The sequence below is a fragment of the Leptonotus elevatus genome, chromosome 18 (genome assembly GCF_054856555.1).
Source record: "Leptonotus elevatus isolate MCC_2025b chromosome 18, RoL_Lele_1.0, whole genome shotgun sequence".
NCBI classification, from domain to species: Eukaryota; Metazoa; Chordata; class Actinopteri; order Syngnathiformes; family Syngnathidae; genus Leptonotus; species Leptonotus elevatus.
The window spans coordinates 5,494,150-5,508,396 of NC_141256.1; the positions used below are offsets into that span (position 1 = coordinate 5,494,150).

A 14,247-nucleotide genomic window follows, 5' to 3' on the forward strand; every position below is an offset into this window, starting at 1 on the left:
TTGCACTCTTCTGTTTTCCTTGTTCTGATCTTGCTGGTAATTGATGTGATACAATCATTATCCTGTCTCAGTTTTTGTTGTAAATCTTTTTGGAGCAATCTGACCTTTTACAAACTGTTTCTGTTGGCTCACCATTTGGGTGTCAAGTTAAATAATTCCAGACAGTGCTTTAATCTATTTCACCGCTATTTCCTTACTTGGTAGCTTCCAGTACTTATTTTCAACCCATCTTACTAAGTTATAACTAGCAGGTCGTATGGTCAAGGAAATGCATTCTATCACAATGAGCGATTCCATAGTTACTATTCTGTGGGATTCTGACCTCCATCTACTGAATACGGGGAAACTGTGTACTGAAATTGTCATAATCTCAGAAAAAGAAGAGGATGGTTTTTTTGTACATTTGTAACCCATTCAAAGTATTGGCAAAGAGTTGACCATGCCAGAGAATTGGCTGCTTTACTACATAAGGAAACAAAAACGACTTATATAATATAATATATATAAATAATGACCTCGAAAGGAGTATAATGAGAGCAAACATGAGATGGTCACGGAGGAGAGCAACTTAGCATTAAATCCCGGCTTTTTCTTCTCAAAACAATCGAACAAAAAACATGGTTGATTATTAAAGGTTGTTGGAGAACACGATTAGTCTCCCATTACACACTTTTAACCCCAAACTGTGCTTTGGAGCTTTTCTTGCTCAAGCCAACTTGCTCCTTCTCATGTGCACACCCACCATTTCTTATGTTGAGCCTCTGTCATGGATTGAATAATGCAGAGTTGGCCCAAGGCACTCCTAATGAGTGTAAAGCTCCCTGGGCTGCTGCCACCCAACTGGATCCAGACAAATAATGCAATTATATACAAACGTAGCAGAACACTCATTCATCTTAAACATACAGTATTTATACCCGTTTACTGTTGTTTCATATCACACACTGCTCACAAAATAAAAAATAAATAAAATAAAAAGCGTTGTCAAGTTAGGAAACAAACATTGCATGTCAATTTAACCTGCTGGGGCAGATGGAAAGACAGTTTGCAAGGCAGTCCCTATTAATCGAGGGTTGGCAGCTGATGGAGACAGACATTTTTATTTCCCTTTCTTCATCCTTTCTGGATGATTTTTTATTTTTTTTTGCAGTGACCTAAGCCACTATGTGTAGCTAATGAACTCTAATTGGGTACCTCTGGGACATCTTTCATTGTTGCATCCACCATGTACTGGAGCTGACTAATTCAGCCGGAGTCTTAGCAGGAGTATGCCCTGACTCGAGGCAGTGGAAGAGATACACACTACTGAGACAAATTACAAGTTTCACGAGCCAGTGATTTATTTTTGCCACTCTGATTCTGTGTAATACTACAGTACTACAGATTCCAATCCACAATGGGTGGATGGTTTGGGAGCCCATGGTTCATTTATATGTTTTTAACTAGTTAATATACGCTATTAAAATTATACAAATATTTTTCTTAAGTGAAATCTGGAAAGAGTTATTTTTTTAGAACATGTGTTAAGTGGAATTTTAAAAAGCTATAATTCTAAAAAAAAAATAATAATAATAATGATCAGTCAAACAGTTGCTGTCTTTATTTATTTATTTTTGATTAAAAACAAACTTTGTTCTTAAACATCACTCTTAAAAATATACTTCCAATTACGTGGCAAAAGCAGATGTCATTTTATGTTAAGCAAGGTATCTAATGTAATTATTGAAGTGGAAGTCAGCCTTAAACATGTCTTGACAATAATATGTTGTATGTGACCTCACTAGTCTAAACATGACATTCTTATTAATATTACATTTGTGGAATATGAATTATGAAGCAAATCCAGCCGTTTTTGTCCATCTTTTGCCACTTGCTGTCGACTGAAGATGACATCGTTGCTCATGGCTCAGACAACAACCAATCACAGCTCACCTGTTTTCTGAAGCTGCGCTGTGATTGGATGTTATCTGAGACCTGAGCAACATTAATGTAATTTTTAATCGACAGCAAGTGGCAAAATGGCCGCCCCCCGAGATGGATAAAACGGCTGGATTTTTGCTGCTTAACTTTTTATTTTATTTTATTTGTTATTTTTTTTTGACTACTGCTTAACTCTTATTCCACTTACACAATATTAACCAGACTTGTGGGGCTGCATAGAACATATTATTGTCAAAACATTTTTTACACTTTTACAGCAAGTAATCAGTAAAGTAACTAAGTTACTTTTTCAAGGTAACTGTGGCAACACCGATTATTAATAAATTGAATTTCAACTGTAATGTTTAATCCACATTTGTGATTTAAGTGTTTTTGTTCATTGCTCTGAACTCACGTTATGGGAACTCTGACACTAAATTAAGGATGAGGACAGACCAGCGCTATGAAATGGAACACATACCATATAATATTTTGTTTGTGGCTCCTTGCCTTTTCTACGCCGCATGTTGGAAATTTCTCTTACAAAATCATTTATTTATACATACACAATAGTTTAAACAAACCAGCTTTCCACATCAAGAATACCATGTCGATTCATTTTTACTTTGCAGCAGCTGGCAACTGTGAAGCAGAATGAGAACGCTTGTCTGGAGCTGACTGTTTCAATATATTTATGTTCAAATAAACTATAGTCAGAAGAGATGTGACTGACTGGAGTCGTAGGCAGACAGCCCAAACAGCCAATAAAATGAGGAGGTATTTTCCAGAAGCCCATTGGTTAATTTCCCATTAGCAAGCACTTATGGTGGAAAGCTGCCACATTTCCTAACCCAAAACTTATGGAGGTTGGCAGAGAACTTTAAATATAAGTCCTGAAATGCTGCATATTATAGTTTTACTACCATTGTTGGCACTAGGGACGCTTAATACCATTTTTTTAAAGAGCGATACCAGTACGAGTGCTCAACTCTTAATTAGTCACCAATACCAAGTACTACTTGGTAGTGATGGCAAAATGAAGCTTCATGAAGCACTTGCTCAAAATTTATTGATGCGTCCACTTCCGGTGATTTCTATACTAAATCAAGAAAAATACTTACCTAGAATAGTAATTTAAGTAGTTTATAGAAACAGTTGGAGAGACTGTTTCGAGCACTTGGATGCAAACTTCTTAAAAAAAAAAAATCATCAGGGAAACCTAGATATACGTCAATTTACTGCACTCTATAGTGTGTTACTTTTTATACCCAGTCCAAATAAATTCCGTCGAGACCAGACTGTCACTCATAGTTCCTGACTTTTTTTTTTCTGCCTGGATTTCTGGCATTGTGCAGGGATAGAGCTCCCTTATCCACCTTAGTGTGAACAAACTAATGACGCGGATGTATTATTTATTAGTGGAGAAGCACAGCTCAGGAACATACGCTGTGTTTCAGAAGAAGAGAACATTCCAAATGGGAGCGAGGGGACATTTTCATGTCATGTTTTCCTTATTTGTGTGCTTGCTTAAAGTCGGTGCCAAGTATATTATTGTAAGTCAAAGATGTTTGTTGCGCTCATCTAATGTGAGTAGAAGGGCACAGCAGGTCTTCTGCTGTAATTTGGGAATCTAAGAGATTTTTGCTTATCGTGATCAGCAATGGGCTGATTGCCCAAGATTACATCTTAATTGTCCGACATTGTGGTGTGATGGCAAAAGCAGAGCTTGTGAGACAATACTGGGCCTTTTCATAAGCGTTTACAGTGTTGCCACAGAGATTTGAGTTCAAAGAATTGTGCCATTCCTTCTGTACTTATTCCTGTAATATCACCTGACATCTGCCAAAACATACTCAATGGCTTTTCTTTCTGGTAAAGACTTGTCAGGCTTTTAAATCATTTAGGGAAACATCAACATGCTTCAACTTGAAATGATTTGTGACCCTGCACATTTTGCAAAGTATGACGGGTCCTTGCACTATATAAACAAAAGTATTGAGAAAAACCTTTCTTAATAATATCTAAATCATTCACTGAATTAATCCTTAACCACTCCTAAATCTTGCAACATCTTTTCTGGATAATTCTATGCCTCCAGCTTGTGTCACTGAGGTTTGGCAAGCCTTTTTCTGTTCCAGCTTCACTGTGACCCAGTGTACAAACCAAGGTCCACAAGGTGGTTGTGGTTGACTTTGGTGTTAAAGGACTTGACAGAACCTAACCTCAACTCCTTCAGAAAGCTTTTGGATGAACTGTAGCAGTGATTTTGGGCCAACCAGGAACTCTCATTTCCAACATCAGTGCCACTGACCAAATTTGTTTTTTCGGTAACTGAAGGGGGCCGGGGGAGGGGACACAAAAACACCCATCAACATCTTGTAGACCTCCACATTAAAATCAAGCTGTTATAGTCACAAAAGTTAGACTGATTATTTTCTTCCCACATCGGTAGGGGCCGTTAAAGCAGTGGTCCCAAACTACTGGTTGAAAGAATAAAATAAAAAACTTGCAGTACTTACGGTTTATCCGAGGCTAAAACAACATTTTGGCTTGAAAAGTGACTGGATTCTCTCTCTTTCAACCTTCTATTGACGCATGTCAAGATGCTAATTATCTTGGTCGCTAACGCTAACGCCCAATTCACACTGACTGCGGAAAGGACGCGATGCGTTTTCCGTACGGCCGCCGCAAGGAATAGAAAGCATTAGAGTCTGCGTGTCAATTCACACCAGCTGCCGTGCGGTGCATATGCAGTGCGGAAGGGATGCGGCGCTGCGGAAGGTTCCCGCAAGCGTTCAATTTTTTTCGGACGCCGCATGCGGAACGCTTGCAGATTTTCATGAAGCTGAAGGAAATTACACGATCAGGACAGGAAGTCGAGCGCAAGGTAGATCTGGTATATTTCAAAATAAAACCGTTTGCGAACAATTTTTTTTTGGGGGGGGGAGCCTAGCTAACTAGGGCAAAAGTGCTTTAAAAATAAATGAGGACAAAGTTATATTTATTTTTCTTTTCTTCCCTTCCTTTAAATATGGAGAGGGAATAACATAACATGGAGAGTGCATAAAAAAGTAGCCTTGGTCCAGAATATTGAAAAATAATTAAAGTACCAGCTGTCAAACTTACTTGCCAGTCGGCAGCCAGACAATCGTTGGTCATGCTAACAAGTAGCCGCTGGCCACTTACGTCTGAGACTTCTGCCGTATCATACAATTGCGGCGTAATTAATTAGCGGTTTCTTAGCTTCCTAAATTAGCGATTGAACATGAGTTCGGGATAGTGTTGTATTGATGTTGGTTGCAACTACAATGTCAATCAACTATGATTCTAGAAACGTCTAAATGGGAAGTCAAGCTAGCCATCACGCCACGACATGGGCGAAGTAAAAGTGTACTAAGGCATTGCCGTCAATGTATTACTCTATTTGGTAACCTTTATTTTAAAGTTAGGCTTAGCGTGTTACATTGAATATTTTTCAGCTTCCTTGACATGTCAGAATGGGATTGACTCGGGGTGATCCGAACCGTCGGGCTTGATCCGAACCGACCACGGATCAATGATGATCCATTGCACCACTAATGATAAGTGTTACCATAGTGACCATATTAAAGTGTTGTTGTTAGTCTTGTTTGTGTTTGTGCTGCTAATACAGCTACTGTACATAGAAATATACAACGGATTTGCATTGGTTGTTGTAGCATTTTAACAATCCGCCAGCCCCCCACACCCACTCCCAGTTGTGGACGAGAAAAAAGGTTGGTGAAACCCTACCCCCTTCCTTTAGGTATCCAGATACTTGCATCCAAAAAAGGCAACTTCCTTCAGACCAACAGTTTGTATTTATTGCAACTAATCTATGTTGTAATGCTACCCTAAAATATCCTATTATAATACACTGGCTAGTGTCGTACTGTAATGGATACCCCATTGAAAATGTAAATTATGAACTAGCCAACAACTCTGCTTATGTCACTTTTGTGTCTAAAATCGCCTTTGCAATGAAATGATCGGATAATGTTTGTTTCAAGAAATGAAACATCATCTTCATTGATTTAAGTAGTTTAGTTGCACTTGAGTGTAGTCCAACAAGTGTCTGGACTGGGAGTGAGGGTGGGGGGCGGTTGCGGTGGATAACCCCCTTGTGGAGGATTATAACAAGATGCGGTTGATGTATTTTATTTAATTATTGCGATGAAACCATTTGATGATCCAGCACTGAGACAGATGTTAAGATGGGGATCCCTCTGACTGCTAGTCTGGCTAATCTGCACCGACAGCTGCGTGATGACACCATGAATTAGTCCTTGCTCTTGCAAATAGAGTGCATATGCCAATGCTGGATCTAAGAGGAGTGGCAGAGGATGTGGGAAGGACTTTGACTTGGAAGTTCGTTAGATGTAGATGAGTTCCAATTCCGATCACTAAAGTCTGAACAGATACATTCTGAACCACTCTCACTTGGATGATGCTTAAATGATATGTTCTTGAGGTACAGCAAACAATTGTATCTGGTAGGGGAGCAGCTGCTAACAAAGCATTTATTGACATCAGCGCATAGACAACTTGTATTCAAAATGATGGAGCAGTTGTTAAGGTTAATGTGATGGTACTGCTGACCTGTGACTGCTGGAGGGCAAAGCAATCATTTTCACATCAACAAAAGTTGCTATGTCCCCTGACACCAAAATATCTAGCATCTTCGGTTTGGTCGCCATATTGGTAGATCTTTGCTGACATTTGGGGACTTAATTGACATTTGTTAGGAGGCAGTTATTGGACTTGCAGCAATTGCAAGTTATCATCTCAATTCTCTTCACTTCAATGGTCTCGTATGCTTTGCTTGTGCACACACAAGCACGCAGCGCAGCAATTGTATTTGTATTCCATTGGCCTCAAGGCAGTGATTGAGGAAGAGTCACAGTGATAGCCTATACTTTTTTACTTACTTACACTGACTTGTCCTTTAAGATGAATGGGACAATTGTCTGTCTGGCTCTCAGATACCGCTTTTAGCGAAATTCCACGTATCAAACAATAAAACAGGAAGAAAGCAGGTTCTTGACTTTTAACCTTATCAAAATAGTATGTTGGTTGTAGAGTTGCAAAGCCTTGTTTGGACAATAGCAGGGTGGGGGGTTGAAACTGATGTTCTTTTGTTCTTGAATCTACAAACCCCAATTCCAATCACGTTGGGACATTGAGTAACGACAGAATGTAATGATTTCCGAGTCCTTTTCAACGTAAGTTCAATTGGATACGCGACAAAGACATAGATATTTAGATATTTAATGTTTAAACTGGTGGACTATAGCATTTTTTTTTAATTTTCATTTTGATGCCTGTAACACGTTCCAAGAATGCTACAAAAATGCTACAACTCCGGCAACAAAAAACTGGGAACGTTGTGGAATGCTCCAAAATCACCTGTTTGGAACATTATAGGCCTACAGGTGAACAGGTTAATTGGAATCAGATTAGTGTAATGGTTGGGCGTGAAAGGAGCTCCCCGGAAATGCTCAGTTGTTTGCAAGGATGGGAAGAGCTTTACCACTTTGTGAACAACTTACAACAGTTTAAGAACAATGTTTCTCAATGTACTTTTGCAAGGACTTCCGCTATTTCAATAATATATTATTTAACTCATTCACTGCCATTGACGGCTACAGATGTAAAAAAATCATTTGAACTATTTCTATTAGTTTAACTTCCCCCCCCCCCACCTTTGTTAACAAGAAACCTAGAATTTTTGTTATTGTACATTTAGAACAGATATAAAATGTGTGATTAATCGTGAGTTAACTAGTGAAGTCATGCAATTAATTACGATTAAACATGGTAATCGCCTGACGCTCCAAATTTTTAATAATCTTTTCTTTTTTTAAATCGCGTCAGGCGATAAATTTTTTTAATTGTAATTAATTGCATGACTTCAATAGTTAACTTACAATTAATCACAAATTTTACATCTGTTCTAAATGTACACTCATTTTTTTTCTAGGTTGTCATACTCTGAACAAAAGTAGAAATATAAACAGTTGAATTTTTTTTTTTTTTACGTCTATAGCCGTTAATGGCAGTGAATGAGTTAATATCATCAAAAGATTCAGCGAATCTGGATAAATCTCTGCATACCGGTATCGGGAGAGGCCCCAATACTGCAATTACAGGGGGCAAAAAATTATATCGGAACAACACAAGTAAGCAGCAAGACCAAAAACTAACACTGTATGCCCGAAACCTTTAGTCCTTCAGGCGGCACTACATAAAAAAAAAAATAATGCCATGATTGTGTAAAGGATATTACCATGTGGATTTCAGAAAACCACTGTCAGCTAACATCGTCATCAAGGTTGGAGAGTCCAGGTCCAGAAAGTAAAAACCCGGAAACAGTTTATGTTTAACCACAGCTGCTTCTACCCAACAGGTGGAGACAAGCTCGTTTACCTGCCAGTTGAGTAGAAGCACCTGTGGTTTCTATTTTCTGGACCTGGATTCGCCAGCTGTTCGTCTCTACAGCAACAAAAGCAATTTAAAACACTAGCATGCAAAACAAAATATATCATTACAGAAATGTTGGCAGCGTTCATGGACGTCGTGTCCAGAAAGTAAAAACCCTGCCACAGTTTGCCTTCCGCCATGTGTCTCTACTATGTTTGCCGGCAAAGAGGAGCTTGAATGTCTGTTGGGAACCTCCAGGTACCCTTGTTTCTTCCCATGTCCCCAAAATCCACTTCTTAGCTTAATTGAAGACTCTAAATTACCTAAAAGTGTGAATGTGAGCATGAATGTTTTTTGGGCTTTATGAGCCTTGTGATTGATGGTGAGTTCTGTGTATACACAGTCACTCACCCAAAGTCACCTGGGATAGGATCCAGTTACCCGTGACACAAATGAGGACAAGTGGCATAGAAAATGGATGGATGGATGTTATTTGTTTCCAGAGGTGGGCGCGTCAATGAATTTTGAGCATCCGTTGATCGTCAATCCGTCATTATTTCAAGCCGAACCGTCAATCCGTCATTCGTCGATTGCACAAGCAAAATGAGCGTCTGCCATTGTTTTTGTCATTCAAAGTGGGCATCCGTCAATGTTTCGTCAATCATCATTCGTCAATCCGTTATCAAAATGGGAGGTCATTTAATTTATTGAGGGATTGATGATTACATTGACAGACGAAAACCCCCTTCTGCCAATGCTTAGCGCATACATTTTTCAAAGTTTCCCGTCCATCGTCAACAAAATGGGCGTCCGTCATTGACGGACTGACGGACCTTTTGTCAGTATTGATGGAATGCCCACCTCTGTTTGTTTCATGATTAATCAAAGTTTGGTTAAGTGTAAGGTTAAGAACAAATGTTGTGGGTATTCCGTCGGAACTGAAGGACTGTCTGTCATTCACGGACGACTGTTTTGCTAACGACTGACGAAAACGCACTGCCTAGCTTGCGTGTTTTTTCTTTGTGGACTGGTCTTTTTTTTCTTTCATTAGTTATTATTTGTAGTAATTAATTATTAATTGTGTGTTTACTTCGCTCTAACAGGTTTACTATCACAACAATAGTGTTCAACTTTGTTACTATCTGTGCAAAACACCAACCCAAAGATATGTCTTGTGAGGTACAAAGTACCAACCACCCTGAAGTGCACAACAGTGACCCAATGATGTGCTTGTGAGCCCACACAAATGCAGTGATACATTGTAGAAATCAGTATGCTTCATCTTAGCGAAGTCTTCACTCCGTCTACACACGCGTCTGCTCTCCGGAGGCTTGGCCCCTGCCCCACTGAATGGTTAGTGGTCCAGCTGCAGAGCAGTGTCAAGGGTCGGAATTGAAGTTGGGACTATATTCCCGGCAACACAGGCAGTGTTGACTGGCAGGGAGGAAACACCAATAGGTCAGACTACAACCCTTAGCCCCATGGGATTGTAGGGTCAAAGACGACAACCTGTCTGGCTCCAGTGAACGTCAATGAATGTAAAACCTCAAAACCACACAAGCTGAGTAGTTGGAAATGATCCCTTTTTACAACATCTAGGACCTTGATGCTAATGTTAGTAACTACAAAAAGCTGACAGCATTATGTTTTTTCCCTTGGCGACGAGTAGTCTATGAAATTGTTAGACAAGCCTCTACACCTGTCTTTAAACAGATGGCAGATCCATACAGAGCTGTTACTCAGGAGCTATATTAACTCATTTGCTTCCAAAAACGTATAAATGTGTTCTATTTTAATTATTACCATGGTCCCAAATACGTATTTATTTATTTGTTTTTTTTATGCTAGAGCATACAGAACTGAAGAGAACGCTTGAAGCAATGGTGGTTATTACAAAAACGGCCAGCAGGTGGCAGCAGAGTACAAGAGATCAACCAGGGCCATGTTGCAAAAAGCTCTTTTCCCCACTGTTTTGTGAATAATGATGAAACCTAGCTATATTCTAATGGTAATTGCTGCAAAACGGAAACAGATAGAAATTATTATTTTTTCCGATGAAAGAACATACTCCAATCTTTCTTTTGGTAGGTTCCATGTTTTTATAGCAATAGAACACAATATTCTGTGGGCCTCCGTTGCTTCAGTGAAAATGGCTGGGAGTGAATGAGTTAAGCATGTAATAAAACGCTTGATAAAAGACGAAGGAAACGCATCCATTTCGGAAAAAATAAGATTTGTCAAATGATTTCTCATCTTTCCAGTGAACTTGTTACTAGTGATAGCATGAGGTGGTATCTGCAGCCCTCAAGGATAACACATCCTTTCATGCCATGGGCAGAAGATTTGTTGTGTCTCCTTGCATGGTATCAAAAGACACAGCAGTACAAGCGTGAAGGGAACTGTAGGAGCTCAACCACCCAGCAGCAGGACTGCTACCTGCTCTTTTGTGCCAGAGCCCGACAAATTGACCTCCAGCAGGCCACGTGGGGGAATTTCTCAGTCCAATCTGGCAAAAACTTATTTCATGAAGACCTGAAATCCACACGTGGAGCCTGAGTTATTGCAAATGCTATAAATGGTGTACCAGTGATGGAAAAGATAACAAAATGGAAATTATTGACAAGTGGGAATGTAGCTGTTTAGTTTGATAAGGCATATTCTACCAGAGGTCGACACCAGAACGTTAGGAGCACAAAATCTTTACTGTCACGCAGCTTGGTAGCCAAATAGAAGGGTGACAAAAAGTGAAATACTTTGCTGCTTTTTTTTTTTTAATCCATAAGGAAAGCTCCCTCTTTGCACCAAATACCGTCTCTAATCCCGTTTGTTAATATCGCAATGTAGTTGGGTCTTATAATATAGCTGAAAATGGGAATTGAAATGGAATCAAACAACATCCAACCATGCGCTAATCCCCTAAATCCAGCGAAACCATATATGTAATTTAAGTGGTTGTTCATACTGGACCTTGCATGACTCACTGTGACAAAATATTAACATTGGCACCTTTATTTATTTATTTAGATAAATAAAGGTACCAATGTTAATATTTTTTAACCATTATTATTGGTACCATTTACCAACGTAAATTATGCAATTTATCCATTTTCTTTGTCACTTATCTTTATGAGGACTACGGGGGAGGTGGAGCCTTCCCCAGCGGAATGAGTAAGAGGCAGGGTAGGCTATACTGTACCTTTGTCTTTGGGCTATTTAGAGTAGGACCCAATCGATTAATCGGCCGATTATGGCGTTTCAAACATCGGCCAAATGACTGACTGGCAATTGTTTTACCTTTAATGTGCTCTAACTATTTACAGCTGTTTTACCATTTATTATTACACTTCAATCTATACCATAAACTTGTATCCTTAAATAAATATTGTATTAAATGTTTTTTTTTATCAATAAACAAATAAATAAATATTGCATTGCCTCAGTGTTTGTGTGCGCCTTTTTCAGTGCTGTTCATGCTGTACACAACTTGGCCATTAGAGGGCAGTGTGTTTCCTTGCATTGAGATTCACCTTGGAGTTAATTTTAAGGAGCAGAAGAAGAAAGTAGCAGTTGAGTTTCATCAATAAAACTTGTTTAATGCAGCACGGGAGGAGCATATGCCTGTGAGTACCGTCGATATGCTTGTCTGTGTATTTTCCTGCAGCGTTTGTGTGTGAATAACCGTTGTTTTAAGAGATTTGAGGGCCGCGAGTAGCGCGCTAATTTCCACCAGCGGGTCCATGGCGTTTTCCATTGTGTATTAGCTTTGAGCTAGCTATGTTGGAGGAATAATACAAGATGAAGTGCGATTTATACATTTCACCACAAACATAGCAAAATAGCCTATACGATGATAGTAATTGAAACATTTCATTTTACTCTTATTATTATTGTGACATCAGCAATGACAGCATCATAGAATTGTTTTTCCTGTCATAACTAACATATGCTATCTTTAAATATGTAATGTTTCAACTGGGAATATGATACTTAGCGTGTCCCCTGACTCACAAGACTATGATATGTAAATATTTCAATAATTACAACCACGCACCCCAACATTTCCCTGCAAAACCTTGTGAAAGAGTTTTATCACATTTTCTAATTGAGAACTGTTTCATTTAAAAATGTAGCCCACATTCAAATGAGCTTGTTATGGAGTTTTATCACATACCACCTTTTTTTGTGCACCACTGATTATAACAGTTGTTATGTACATCTCTGGGAGCATTGCTCGCAACAACCTCCCCTGTACATGCTAGCAATGTTAATGGCTGAGTGTTGTTAGTATGTACATATTTTAACATGTTAATCGAGCCAACAGACCAAAAAAAAAAAATAGCTGACTCGACCTTCTGCTCTTGTTGCGCTGTCGACCAAGCCTGATGGTGTGCACACTTTGCTCTGTCAAAGAAAAAACATATATTAATGCATTGCTTCATTAATTTTCTAACAGGACTTTGAAGAAGAATGTTTTACACAATTGTGTGAAAGATAACAAATCACCATCAACACCAACAGACCTCCTCCACCGTCAGGACCATTTGGACTGCAGGCTTGCAAATGCGCCATTTGTGAAAGGTGGGCTAAATCATATAATGGGTCCGCTTCTACTTCTCTGATCTTAGTGGCTCTCTCTGGGGACTCATTGTTTTTGGCTAAATAACACTTGTTTTTCTGTCTCTTTCACACATTTCACTTCCTCCCTCAGAAAATGTTCCATCTGCCCTGGATGTCAAGTAACAGCGGCAACACATCTGCATCTGTTTTCGGAGAAGTGCAGCTGTGACCTCTGTTTTGATGTGCAAAAAGAAAAACATTTAATATGACATTCACCATCTGTAGATGGTGGGGGACGGAAAGGAAGGCATTTTGAAAGAAGTCTCTAATCATTTTTTTTTCTGTCACTAGAATAGGAGGAAAACTGTAGTGTATATTGGTTTTGCACTCTTGCATAAGCTGCGTTCTATGCACAGAAAGGATGCTTAGACAAGTACAAAAAAACGGCAAATCTTTCATTGCTATTGAATCATATACACCTTGCGTGTGTTTTATTAAGTTAAATAAAAACCATTAAAACAAATGAGTTTATCAGCACTATGTTAGAGCACGAGTTTAGTTCAAAACTAATTGAGTCGATTTTTCCTCCCACTGGCAGCAAGATAAAAGATGAAGGTCCTAAAGAGGATCTTTACCTTGGCAGTGGAGTTAGTTCTTGGAACAGATCAGTAAGCTTTTTCCTTTATTTTTTTTTCTTTTTATTTTTTTACATTGGCAGACACGCACTCTGCACATTGCCCTCCTTCATGTAAAGCCTCATTTCTAAATCAAGTAAACCCTTTATTTGAGCAGTCTACATGGGTATTTTTTAATATTTTTTTTCCCCTCTCAAATGTATATATAGTTTAACAAGATACGTATGCGTGGATTAACAAATATTGATTAAACTTAATTTGTGTTTTTGTTTTGAGAAAAATAAAGATTTTCAATATAAAGCTATAAAAGAATAAAAAAATAATAGTGTGGTATCGATTAGTGATGGCAAAATGAAGCTTCATGAAGCACTTGCGATACTTTTTGACTCCTCAAGATGGCACTCATGATTCAAAGATGCAATGCAAATGTAATCCATTTTCATTGCACTTGCCTTTATCTTTAAACCAAGAGCACCATCAAGAGGAGTCCAAAAGTATCGCAAATGCTTCATGAAGCTTCATTTTGCCATCACTAGTATCGATTCCATAATTAGCTCGTGCCTAAGTAGTTCTTATGTGGCTTTATACTGGTAACAACACTGAGTAAAACCTTGGACTAATTTTGACATAGTGAAATCCAAAATGGATTAACACACTCAGATCGATTCAATTAAGGATTAGCCCACATACACATACA

At 38.8% G+C, this 14,247-nt stretch overlaps 1 long non-coding RNA gene across 1 annotated transcript; it reads left to right on the forward strand.

The window, feature by feature from the left end:
- Positions 1-11,902: 11,902 nt before the first annotated feature.
- On the forward strand, positions 11,903-13,844 carry LOC147158373 (uncharacterized). The gene is made up of 3 exons (XR_015090932.1): positions 11,903-11,978; positions 12,812-12,936; positions 13,067-13,844. It is a non-coding gene; the product is annotated as an uncharacterized LOC147158373 (long non-coding RNA).
- Positions 13,845-14,247: the final 403 nt, after the last annotated feature.